We start from the raw sequence: 12792 nt of genomic DNA, 5'->3' as shown, positions 1-12792 counted from the left end.
TGGAAAACTCCTTGTTCAAAGAAGACCTTGCAGACTGGATGGCAGACATCTGACCACCACCTACATCGCTGTCCACAAGTGACCCACCAAAATTATTATAATTTCCAAAGCTCAGGTCAGACCCAGCTGCTTGGGAGAAGACGTACAGAGCCCTACATGAGACACTTCTGGGACACTTAATTTTGATTAGGGAAGTTCTCCCTAAAACCCCAGCAGCTGAGGCTGTGTGATTTGTACCGTGTGGCATGCAATGCCCTTCCCTATGGGTTATTTCTGCTGGTTGCTGTCACAGCACTGGACACTTGTTTTCTGTATGAGCATCCACTCCTTTTTCATGGCTTTTCTGAATCCCTATCTGAGCAATATCCTGTTGCTATGAGTTCCACAGGCTAATGGTGTGGAAAAATATTTTCCTCTGACAGGAGCTACACCTGTCCAAGCCCCCTTCTGTGCACCATCCATCACGCTGACAGCATAGGTAAGTTGCCCGGGATCATGTCAAAGCGTGAAATAGCTATAAAGGCAAAGCATATGTGTTTGTCATCTTTGTCATTAATGGGATCAAGTAAAACTAAGCCAAAGCCATTGAACTGTGCCTCGGGAGCTGCAGGAAACTGGAGCCACGTCCAGAACAGCTCAGAGCATGGCTCCTGCTTTGACCACTTCCAAGGAAGTGTGCAGGCAGAGCAACGCTTTGCTCCCAGGTGTTTGTTTGTGCTTGTTGTGAGTGCACATCAAGGGCAACATCAGGCTTGTTCTGGGGACCCAAACAGGCTGTGCAGCGTGGGGCAGGGGGGGAACATGGGGCTGAGCCTTCCTGAGACGTGGGGCTCCTCCGTTCAGCAGGGAGCTGGAGATGACCCCCACCTTCCCTCCTAGCCTGGTGACCAAACCAGAGCAGGACAGATCTAGGGAGCTTTTAAGGCAGCTCTCTCATGTGATTAGTTAGAGCCTAACATGAGATAAAATCAATGGGAAACTTGTGTGAGTTAAGGCTGTGCTCATCAGTCAGAGTTTGCAGCAGCCAAGTGCAGCATGATTGTTATTAATATCTGCTACAGATACACGAGCTGAAATGGTGCTGTACAGTAGAAAGAAAGACAAGTTGCTCTTGCCCAAGAACACACCACCTGAGAAGCCGATCCAGAGCTGCTCCGAGAGCCCTGCACATGTGTAGCAATAGAAACTGGCTGTTCTCAGAGGAAAATGTGCCTTACCCAGGGGTGCTAATGAGTTCATGGCTCTGAAGCACCCACAGAAGGGAGGTGCTGAGCCCCTCTGCTCCTTCGGACCCTCCTTCCCTCCGAGGGGTGATGTGCAGAGCTCCAGCTCTGCCTCGCTTCCCAGACCCGGCTGCAGAGGCCAGTGCCACATTCTCTTCCAACAAAATCAGGCAATTTTTGCTTTCCTACCCAAGGTAGGCTCCTGCTGCTGATCTCCAGGTCTCAGTGCCTGGTTCTCACTGTTTTCCTCCTGGGAAATTACCCGTCTCCTCCAAGAAATGCATGTCTTCTTTCTGCCAGTCTTTTTCACGAGTCACTTCTCACCTGCGTTTCCAATCCCCTTTTCTTGCCCCTCTCTTGTCCTTTAATCCAGCTCACATTACTCTAGCAGTAAATTATTTAAAGCAGGCAAATACGTGCAACAAGCTAGCTTTCTGTCAGACACAAGCCTGCTCAGGAACTGATACACTCACAATTTCTTTATCTTGGCCCAGCTGAATCTTTAGCCAGCTTTTTGCTGTCATCCAGCTCCAGTGCCCCATGTCCCATCATCCAGTCCCAGCACCCCACATCTCACAGCCCTTGTTGGGCACTCACCACACCTGCAGCGTTCCTGTGGACCTCAACCCCCCAGGGGATCAGGAGGGCACCGAGTTTACTGGAATTCACAATATGATTCACAAAATATCTTACCCTGTCAGTGCAGTTTTGCCTTGCAAGGTTTCTTGCACTGCCTCTGTGCCTTGTGGTGGTGCCACCATCAGGCGGGTGAGCCCTAGGTCTGCTCCACCTCCAAACTCCTGTGCTGCCTCCAACTCTAAGTCAAAACTGGAGAGAGTGAGGGGGACTCATGATATGAAAATTCAACCACCTCAGCCCAAATTAGGCATCCCAGACTTGAGAACCATCACCCACACACTTTATCTCACTCCCTTTCCTTTGTTAGCTGAGACAGTGGGTTTGCTAAGGCTGATGTCCCAATTTTCAACAATTCTTATGCTGGTTTTCCACCCGTTCTTCCATCAGTCCACTGAGCCACATGTGCACAGCATTGTTCTCCCTCCCCTAAGGCTGTGCCACGGAGAAACGCAGGGTTTGATCAAAAGATGTTAAATAAACCTGAAAATTTGGACACTGTTGTAGGAAATCTTGAGCTTCAGTAGCATCTGAGTCCTCCCATTGATGTTCTTGAAGCTGAGTCAGGTTAGAATTGCCCTGGAGACATCCCGATTCTCTCTTAAGTCCTCAGAGTGTGTGGGTAGCTGACACCACCGGTAGTGTCATCCCATGAGACAGAAATACATGTCCATTGAGACAAGGATGAGCTGTCTTCCATAAGGAGCAGGCTTGAAATCAGATCCCAGTTGGTCTTTCTCTTACTCATTCAGTTGGTGTGACCACCCCCTCCCCTGAGATCCTACAGGGATATATTTCAGCGGGCTAATTATAAATTCCCCCTGTCTCGCATTAGCTGGATGCAGCATGCCTGGTGGCATGAGCCTCCCCTCCTTCATTGGTGCTGTGCACCTCTCTTGCTGCAGGCAAAAGTAATTTCCCCAGCCTGGAAATGTGATTTAATTTGACCTTGTTCACACAGGTTCTGCATCTTTTACATTCCCACCCCCAATGATAAAACAGGATCAGAGGAAATTGCTGTGATTCACAGCGATGCCCTCCCTTCGCCTCCGATTCTGCTTGTTCCTTCCTCTCCCCAATCCCTGCTCTGCCCACCCACCGCAGCTGCTTTCCTTACAGGGCACTTCTGACTGCAGGTGGAGGATGTAAGAGGGATGTGAAGGTGTGCAGCCACATGCCTGTGTCATATCCCTGCTGCCAGGGGAGGCAAACTGGTCGTTTCCTTAGGAGCAGCTTCAGGACTGAAAGAAAAAAAGAAACAGAAAGCTGGAGGAAGAGGAAATGTTAACAAAAAGGAGGGGAGTGCTCCAGCACTCTGCTTCTCAACCATTTTCACAGCAGAGCCTTACCTGAGAGCATCACCCTGGACCCAGTCCTTCAGCCCTCCTCTTCCTGCCCCACAGGGACCGTGGGGTGCTCATTTCTACCTTCCCTCTGCCGTGGGTTGCTGCCCTCTTGCCTTGCCCCCCAAACCACTTGCTGTTCATTCAACACTGCTGAGATGGAGAGAATAAATTGGCTTAGCGACCTCTGCTTTGGGCTGCCCCGTGGGTCCACTTAGAGGAGTGACTGCAGAGCTCCTGGCACCCTCCTCGTGCAAATTCAGATCTTGGGACTCCCTTCCCTCGTCATGCACTTCATCCTCAGCAGTGAGATGTAACAGTGAGCTTCTCCAGCGAGGACTGTCTTTTTAGCAGTGCCAGAGTGTAGATCTGAGGTAGCTGAACTGTCTGAATGGTATTTATAACACAGTCGCTACTTTGCAGCATCCAAAAGCACAAAGGATGCTTGGCGAGGCACGCGCTGGCTGTGCATCAGCTTTCTCCACCAGTAAATTCAGGCATGGGAACAGCAAGCCATTTTCTACCAGCTCACAAAAGCCAGAAGCCATGACAAGAAACACTGGCTATCTGTAGTAATAAGCTGCAGAGAGCTATGGAAGCATGCTTACAATATTTTCCCGGTAATGGGGATGGCATCAATTGTCAGCGAAGCAGACAATCTGGCTGCACGTGTCATTCAGACTTGTTAATGCTCTGCTTCTTGTCTGCCGGCTTTCCCTTTTGTGCTGAACTGTTACCAGAGACCTGGAAAATCTGCTGGGTCCAGCGCCAAATTGTGTGGATGCTTTGCCTCCAAATACAAGAGATTTTCATCTCATTTTAGGTGCATGGGATTGGTTTTCATTACAGCAAGTTTCTGAAGGGGCTGAGAATGCCCAATGTCCCCTAAAAAGATATCAGAGCCACATTACACATTTCAGTAGCTTTAGCTATAGAAGTTGATGCTTGCTTTTTCTGCCTCTACTTCAGCAATTCACATCGGATAGAAAATGGTCTAAACAGGGCATGTCCAACCCCAGGTTGTACTGGGGTAGCTTGGTCAGAGGGGAAGAACATCAAGTGGTCTGTAAAGGACTGGTGGCTGCAAGGGGTGAGCAAGAAGGGAGTGGAAAGGGCAGGACAGAGGAGGAGGGGAAGGTGCCCTCTCCTCAGTGCTCTGCGATGCTGGGAAAGAGCTGTCAGTGCTGGAGACCACAGTGGATAAAGGACAAAGTACTTGCTTTGATGTTTTCAGCCAGATTTGTACAGACTCAGAAGGTGGAGGGGGTTTTGGCCCAGGAAGCTGGGTGAGGTCCTCCAGGGAGCAGACTTCAAGCCCAAAATGTGAGCATGGGCTGCATGTGCTGTGCAGCAAAGCACAGAGCTGAACAAAACACTTAGCAAAGATTGAGCGATAGAACATGGTCCAAAACTGCCGTTCTTGAGTTAAATTCACATTGCCCTGGGTTAAATTATTCCAATGGCTAATTGCTCTGTAGCAGAGCTTGCCACTGTGGGAGATGCAGACCCCTGACTTCTCACCTTTGAATCCTACAGCTTCCAAGGTGCCTGTGAGCTTCTGAGAGTGAGTCGCTCCCAAGGCTGTCTGCATATTGCCTGGACTGAGCAGTGAAGTTCAGAAGACAGAGGGCTTTGCTTGCTCTCCATCAGCTTGGCCCAGCCAACCAAAGCAAGATGCCGTGCTCCCTGGAGCCCCCGCATGATGGCTGGTGTATCTCATGTGGAGCCAAAGGTCCAGAAAACCTGCCAGCCTGGCTTTAAGAAGTGGCAGGAGGAGCTCGTTTCTGGCAAGCTGGCTGCTTGCAGAGCACGATTTAAGACTGCCCATGTTGATTCAGTGAGATCCAAGCACTGCCCACCTCAGAGTAATGTTTTTGTAAGTATGAGACTCATATAGGACACCCATGGCTTCCATTCACTGTCCACCACCACGCCAGGCAGCTTGTGTGAGACTGAGCAAGTCATTGCTCTCTCTGGCTACATCTAAATTCACATTTTTATTGCCCTTTTTGGTTTATACTCATACTGTCATCTTCTCCAGCAAGGAGTTTGCCTCCATCCCTCGTCTTTAAGCAGGAACAAGCATACTGATGTTTCCCTCCACCCTCTCACTGCCTCTCGTCTATTTAAACTGTAATGTTTTAGGAGCAGGGACATTAACCCTCGTCTGGATTAGCATCGCTCTAATGTAAATAATATTAGTTACATTATAGATGTTTCTGTAATTAGAGTTCTTATTTCTATAGGCATTTAAACACCTCGTCTCCTCATTTGACAGTTATGTTATTTGATTTGTGTGCTCCTGATGTGGAGAGCGGTACAGAAACCCTTTTATCTCTCTTGATGAAGGAGTTTAGACTATGATTGGATTTGATTTTTTTTAGAAGTGTGTGGGGAGGAGCCCATGGATAGGCAGGTACAATTTGCCTAAGGCGCAATACTGCTGCAGAACTTGAATGGGGGTTAAATAACATGGCAAGAAGCAGGGTTTTAACCAGTGTTGTGTTTTTTGTGTTTTTTTTTTTTTTTTTTTTTGGTTGTTGTTGCTGTGTTTGTTTGTTTTTTTTGTTTGTTTGTTTTCTTTTCTTTTTCCAAGGAGCATGTGGTAAGGACAAGTCCTTTCAAAAGCAAAGAATAAAAAGAGCTTGCCTAGGTGGTGAAGCATTTTGGAAAGAAAACTTGGCTTCCCTGTCCCCATTTGCCTGCCTTTGAACAGGACACATCAGCGTTTGCCAGCACGTGGAGGGGAGACTGCTCATGAAAACGTTTACCAGAGATGATTCTATCAGAGAGGCTTGTCTTGGCAGATGGCTGTGTGTTTTAAATTTAAACAGAGTGGCATAAATAGTAGAAAAGAAAAGAGGGTAGTAAGAAAAATATTAAACTGCCCAGTGCAAATCCTTGGGGAACTTCTATTGCAATAACTGACCTCCCATATAGCACCATTTATTTCATACGCTGGCAGCTTTATAGGTGCTTGTACAGCTACAGACGAACACCAATTTGCCAGTGCAGTTTGTTTTGATAACTGTTGTTTTCAATAAATCTATATTAAAATCAAAGGGAAAATTAAATAGACTGAAGTCGGTAGCGCTGGAGATGAGGTAGCACGTTATACACCGGCCTCTTTGGCTGTGAGGAGCTTGCCCTCACCTCCAACACAGGCCACATGTGTGATGAGTGTCGGTGGTCCCAGCTGTTCTCAGAGCCTCTCTGTGTGTTCCCACCTCTGTGCACATCGTCCTTCCTACCCCGGCAGAGCAGGAGCCTCCGGTGACAGCAGAGGAAGAGAGGGAGGAGAGAGGAGAGAATAGAAACCCCAGCGCCCGGGCCGGGAAGGAAGGAAAGAAGAAAGCAAGGAAGGACGGAGCGAGTGTGGGGAAACGAGGAGAGGAAGAGAGAGGCTGGAAAAGGAAAGAGGGACGCCAAACGCTGGAGAGGAAAGACAAAGAGGCAGAAAATAGAATAAACAGAGGGGAGGCGATGGGGAAATCAAAGCAGTGTGGACAGAAGGTGTGTGAGAGCAAGGCATGTGAGAGCAAGCCCTGTGCATACCCGCCTCTTGCTGAATTCAGCCGTGCTTTGGAGGTGAGGGTGACAGGAGAGAGGGGGGACACCTCAGGCTTGGCCAGGAATTTAGGAAATAACCTCAGATCTGGCACAGCTGGAACAGCAGCAGCAAGGGTTAGCTGGGTAATTATTTAATTTCTATAGGGCTGTTTGGAGGATGTTTAGAGTCAGGAGGTTTTGCATAGCACTGAACACCATGCCTGAGTCCAAACAAATAATGAACGTGGTAGAGCAGGTTAATTCTTAATTTATTTATTTACTTATTTATTTATTTATTTCTGGCAGACCAGTTTTCTACTTGAAAATGTTGATTGGAGTATCTGGAAGCATTTCCTGGGATGAGTCAATATTATCCAAGAGTTATTGAGAAATTATCCCAAATGCTCACGTGTTTGTTTTTGGTTTTGTTTTTTTTTCTCATCTCCTTCTGACAGCATTGTTTCACCTCTTTGTTACATATTTATACCCCTTTTGGTCCAAGTGCTTGGCCAAAAACATGAGCTCTCCAGAGCCAAGGGAGAGCCAGGCACTCTTTTGGTCCAATATTTCTTTCTTTGCAGAGTTTCGCTTCCCTGCTCACAGCAAGTGCCAGTGACAATGTGCCAGTGCCAGCCCTTCTCCTGCCAGCAGCGCCTGGTGACAGCCATGCAACACAGATTTCTTTGTGCCATGCCGGGGGAGCAGGGCAGGGAACCTCCTTGCTCCCGATGTCCACTTTCGTGAAGAAACTTAGCCATTTTCACAAGGGTCTTAAAAAGGGTGGAGATTCTGCCTGCCACTGTAATGTGGAGTATAATGAAACGTTACGGTGTGGTGTAATGGATGGTTGGGACTTCCAGAGTTATGTAATAATAAAAGAAAAGAAACGTTGGAGTGGTAAAGTGAAAAGAAATATACTATTTTAATTTGGCATATGTCATTAAATGAGAAAAATCTGAGATCTAACCTTTTTGTCCCAGCTCAGGTCAAAAATCATAATTTTTGAAACCGCAGAATTTCCCAAGGGACAGGAATTCCTTTATTATTATTTTTGGCCAGCTGTCTTCCATATGACGGCCCGTGAAAAGTATTTTATCTCAAGTTAAAATCCTACACATAAAAATGTCTCTCTACCTTCCAGCAGGTGTGCTTGTCCTATGGGAAGATTTGCTTTATCAGCAATTTGTTCCTCCAGGAGAAACGCTTAATTTTAGATGTTTTTTCCATTTGCACTTAGAGTTCAAGACACTCGAGCAGCGGCTCAGTATTGGGTGGCCTGTGCAGGCGTCAGCCCCCTTCCTTCATACACTGCAACCCTATTAGCTAAAATACTGGCAAAGAGATTTTGGTGAAGTGTTTTTTATTTTTTTTAATGTCCCATTAAAAATGTTTAAAATGTTTAAAAATGTCCCATTTCATGGCTGTAGATGCCCTCACTTTGAAATACAGCTTTCCCATGACGACATAGCTGTAAAACACATTCAACTTTTTATTTTTTTAATTTTTTTTACTAGTTAGCAATGGAGTTTTGCTATAGCCATTAAAATATAAAGAATAAACTGCACCCAACTGTACAATATTTTTTTACCAGCATTTATGGTGACAATATAAACTGTGAGGGTTAAGCCTGAATTTTTTTGTGGATGGCATTGGAATATCAAGATTAAGTATACAGCGTGAGCGCAAGGTTTTTATGGTACACAGTAATGATGTAAAAAGGTTTTATTTCTTTAGTAAATTGACATCACTGCTTGTCCTTCTCTCTTTGTACTTCTTGGGTCTGATTTTTTAGGAGCGTGGTTGGAAGCGGCATGTTAGATCATTCAGCGCGGCTCCCTCAATGGGGCTGGCACTGAGGGGATGTTTTATGGTGCCCACTGCTCCTCCTGGGAGGCGATCCCACAACGTAATGCACCACAGCCCGAGGAAACTTCTCCTGATGCAGAGCCGTGGCTTCCCTTGCTCAGAGGCCCTGTGGCGGCGCTCTGCAGCGCGGCCATTTTACGCTGAGCGTTGGGGCCGGCACCTGGCACACGCCGGTGGTTTCAGGCCCAGCGCCATGTGCCGTGTACCTGTGGTGATCACCTCAGGGCCATACGCCATGGCCTCGGCCCTGAGCCACCTGCAGCCCACCTTCGCACGCTTCATCAGCACCTCTGTAACACCTCGTGCCAGCACGATGGCTCCACGCCATGACTTCACCGCACGTGGGGGCAATGTGCACCAGGCTACAGCTGGGGAAGCAAAGCGTGTGGCTTGTGTCATCTCACTGCCCTCTAACCCTTGTAATCCACAAAGATCACAGACTGCACAACTCCATGTTCCTTCATATTTCATTGCATCCTCTCGTGCTTGTGAATAATAGGGGATGTTTTGGAGTTGTCAGCTTGTCCGGGCAGTTTTGTGCAGCGCCTTGACTGCTCAGTCAACGTGAGGTTGACTGAGGTTGACTGTCAGGGACTGTCAGGTTGACTGGCAGGGACCTCTGTGGTCACCTCATCCAACCCAGCATAGCGTGGGCTGGAGAAAAGCAGGCCTTGTCTACAGCAGATCTTCTGCAGAGGTGTCCAGTGGTGGTTTGAGATGTCTGGGATGCCCTGCAGCTCTTCTAGCACAGTCCAGTCACCACTTTCTGATGTCCTGCTATGTTTTTCTAACACGCTTTATTTCCTAGCTTGCCACAGGCTGTCCCTCTCACCTCTGTTTTAACTGGAAAAGGATTTCCACCCCATGGCCCTGATTCCGGCTGAATTAATGGTTTTTGAACTGAATCAGCACATTTGAAGTTAAAACAGATCCCCACTGAGTCTGTACATTTTTATTACTGTGCAAGGAGTGCTTAGGAAAATAAAAGGAACAAGAAAGCCCTGAGAGTGGACCACCCTGTTGAGGGGGGAAATATAGAAATCAAGCTTGTTTGTATGAGTGATATTTATAGGGTCAAGTGACAAATATGGTGCGAGGCCTTGGAGCCTGGCTCGGGAATACCACATACCAGTCTGGGCACTCGTGCTCAAGAAAATTTAATTGAAACTGGAGCAGGTGCAGAGGAGGTCTGCTAAGGTGGTGTGGGACACGGAAAGCCAAAGTGGCAAGGAGAGAATAACGGGGTTTTGTTAGCCCAGCAAAACAAAGATGACAAAGATGACTGGAATCTGAGAGCTGCCTAGAAATACACCAGGGGAGTTAAAAACAAAAACAAGTTAAAGCCAAGGACCATCCTGCCAGAGCAATTGAGTGTAAACTAGCTGTGAATACATGTTATCTGGGAATTAGAGGAAGTTTCCCATCTGTCAGGCAGAGAAGACCTGAAGGAGCCTTCCAGACGGGTTAGCATGGACAAGTAAAAGAACATATTTGAAGATGGAGGTTGATAAATTGACTAGGATGCTGAATGGGAAATTATATTATGTGATGGAGCAGTGTGCTCAGTATCCCTGGGACTCCTTGGCTGGCTGACACTCTTACATGTGGAGTCCTTTTATGATCTGAAATCCCCTTTTGCCTTTCCTAGATTAAGGACCTCAGCACCTTTAAAATCTCCGGTCTTTATCACCCACGAGCCGAGTGCTGCATCTGCGAACCTCTTGGCCCCACCAAGCTGCTGTTGCTGCCGCTCCCAAATCCATCAGGGGGTCACTGTCAAACAATGAGACACACTTGCTCCCACGGGGCTGAACGAGCTGCTTCCTTTCAAAACACCCTTTAATTGACAGCTAGGAATAGCTTTCCATGATGACAAGCTGTCATTAATATCATTCATGAGAATGATACCCCAGTGATAGTGTATGTGTTTGGAGAAAAGAGGAGAGAGAAATCCTCTGCAAACAAATGTTTCAGCAGAACACATGAACTGAGCTGTGGTTTCAAGAATGACAACATGAATATAAAAATGTACATTGTGAATATTAGTATTCCCTTAAATATGTGTTCACGTTGCTTAATGAGTCCCACCGGTGGCGTTAGTAACTGAAGGATTTGAGTTGGCACATTATTAACTTGTTAAGTAGAAAACAGTGATACAAGACTACTTGTCATGTGTATTATAAGACATTTAAAAGTTGCATTCAGCATAAGCAGCTGAACAGAACTAAAGGAGTTGCCTTTAAAATGAGGTGATGCTTTTTGTGCCATAATCTTGTAAAATCCCGCTGCGTTAAAAGGCTCTGTGCTCCATAACTCCTCAGCCAGAAGGCACTGTGGGCAGGGCTGGGGAGGCAGTCAGTGACAGCCTCCCTCCTTGTTTGTGCTGAACTATGGCGTGATTCCCATCTTGGGCTAAGGTGTGCTCAGCTCTTCATTAACACAAGAATTCCCTAGAGCTGCGATGTGCAGTCAGTGGGATTTATTTGTTTTCCTGCCTTGCCCTGCCCCACCACTTTGCTGCCTCCCCTTAAAGCCCTGCCCATCCATCAGCCCCAAGGTGGACGCACATTTGTGCAGAGTGAAGCGATGCTGTGTTAAGGAACTATGAGTTTTTTAAAACAAATTAAAGTTATAGCTGTGGTCCAGGCTGCTGTGTCTGCTGGTGGCAGCACCAGAGATCCAGCTGTGAGAGGGGGGCACTGCTGGAAGCTTCAGGCTGACCTTTCCAGATGATGTTTGAAGATTTAATCAGGACAGCCCCAACACCGCTCCAGTCTGGACAGTCTTTCCTCTGCACTGCTTATAGCCATCCCCAGGTCTCTAAAGTAGGACAAGCAATTAAGACACCAGGCCTGCTGCTGAAACACTCTTGCTTGCTCTTGGGCTGACAGAGGGCTTGTTTTGTTGGTCCTGAGGCTGTGCGGCCATGGGATTGGCATGGTCATGCCACACAAACTAAATAAGGTAACCCTGATCAGCAACTGTCAGCCCTTTTGCCCATATTTCCCCATCTGCACATCCCAGTTTCTCTGTACTGCTGGCCCAGGGCCCCATAGCAGTTGTTCACCTCCGCATTTCATAGCTCTGCCACAGATGGTGTCACTTGGGGAGGGGAGCAGTTCCCAGTGAACGTGCTGCAGAAGCCATGCATATCAGCTGGGAGGGCCGGCGTTGGGCCAGCCACAGGATATCTATTGATCACCTTCTTTCATTCTCCAGAACCCTGGAGTGAGCTGGATTAATCTGAGGTGACATTTTCAGTGGCCCACAGCGTTCTTTTGAGGCATGTACACTCACATAAGACAGCCTTAGATACTAACACTGTAGAAACAGTGGTGATATTTATAAGATGTGGTTCTCCTCTAGCTGGTTGAGGATCCTTCTCCAGCATCTGAGAGCTCTGTTACAAAGAAAAAAGAAAAAAAGAAAAAAAGAACAAAAGAACAAAAAGAAAAAAAGAAAAAAAAGAAAAAAAGAAAAAAGAAAAAAGAAAAAAGAAAAAAGAAAAAAGAAAAAAAGAAAAAAAGAAAAAAAGAAAAAAAGAAAAAAAAGAAAAAAAGAAAAAAAGAAAAAGTATCTCTTTGGTAGTACATTTGCTGACAGTAATTGTATTGCTGTCCCACAGCCTTTGGAAGAAAACTCATATAGACCTCATAGACCTCATAGGGGACACTGAGGCTAGCATGGGCCAGGATATGGCCCTCCATTATTGCATTATTGCATATGCTCAGCTTGGGAAAGGAGTTCCCTGCCACAAAAAAGGGTCAGGAGGAAATCTCCTGCTTGCTGCGGTGCCTACAAGCCTGGGAAACAGCACCAGGCTTGGCTGATGAAAAAGAGACATGCACGCATCTTTGAGCCATTGATTGTTTGTCTAGACGGAGAAAAAGATTATTTTTTACTGCTACATCCAGAGGTCAGCAGTGAAAAGGCTTCCTCTCTCATCCTACTAGAAACACTCACAGGCAGGCTGCGAGTCCTAAATTTTAAGCTTTGGGGCTGCTGTGTCATTTCCAGCACGTCTCTGCTATCCCTGATGAGGAGGGGCTGGCAGAGGGCACTTACAGATTGCTCACGGAACGCCACGCCGGAAAAGCCCTATATTCACTCTCCCGTGCTCCTTGGCAAGCCATACATCAGTCACCAAAGGCTTGACAAATCACATCAGTACGGCT

Source organism: Aythya marila, assembly GCF_965140915.1.
Source record: "Aythya marila genome assembly, chromosome: 8".
Taxonomy (NCBI): Eukaryota; Metazoa; Chordata; class Aves; order Anseriformes; family Anatidae; genus Aythya; species Aythya marila.
Note: the sequence above shows the minus strand (reverse complement) of the source record.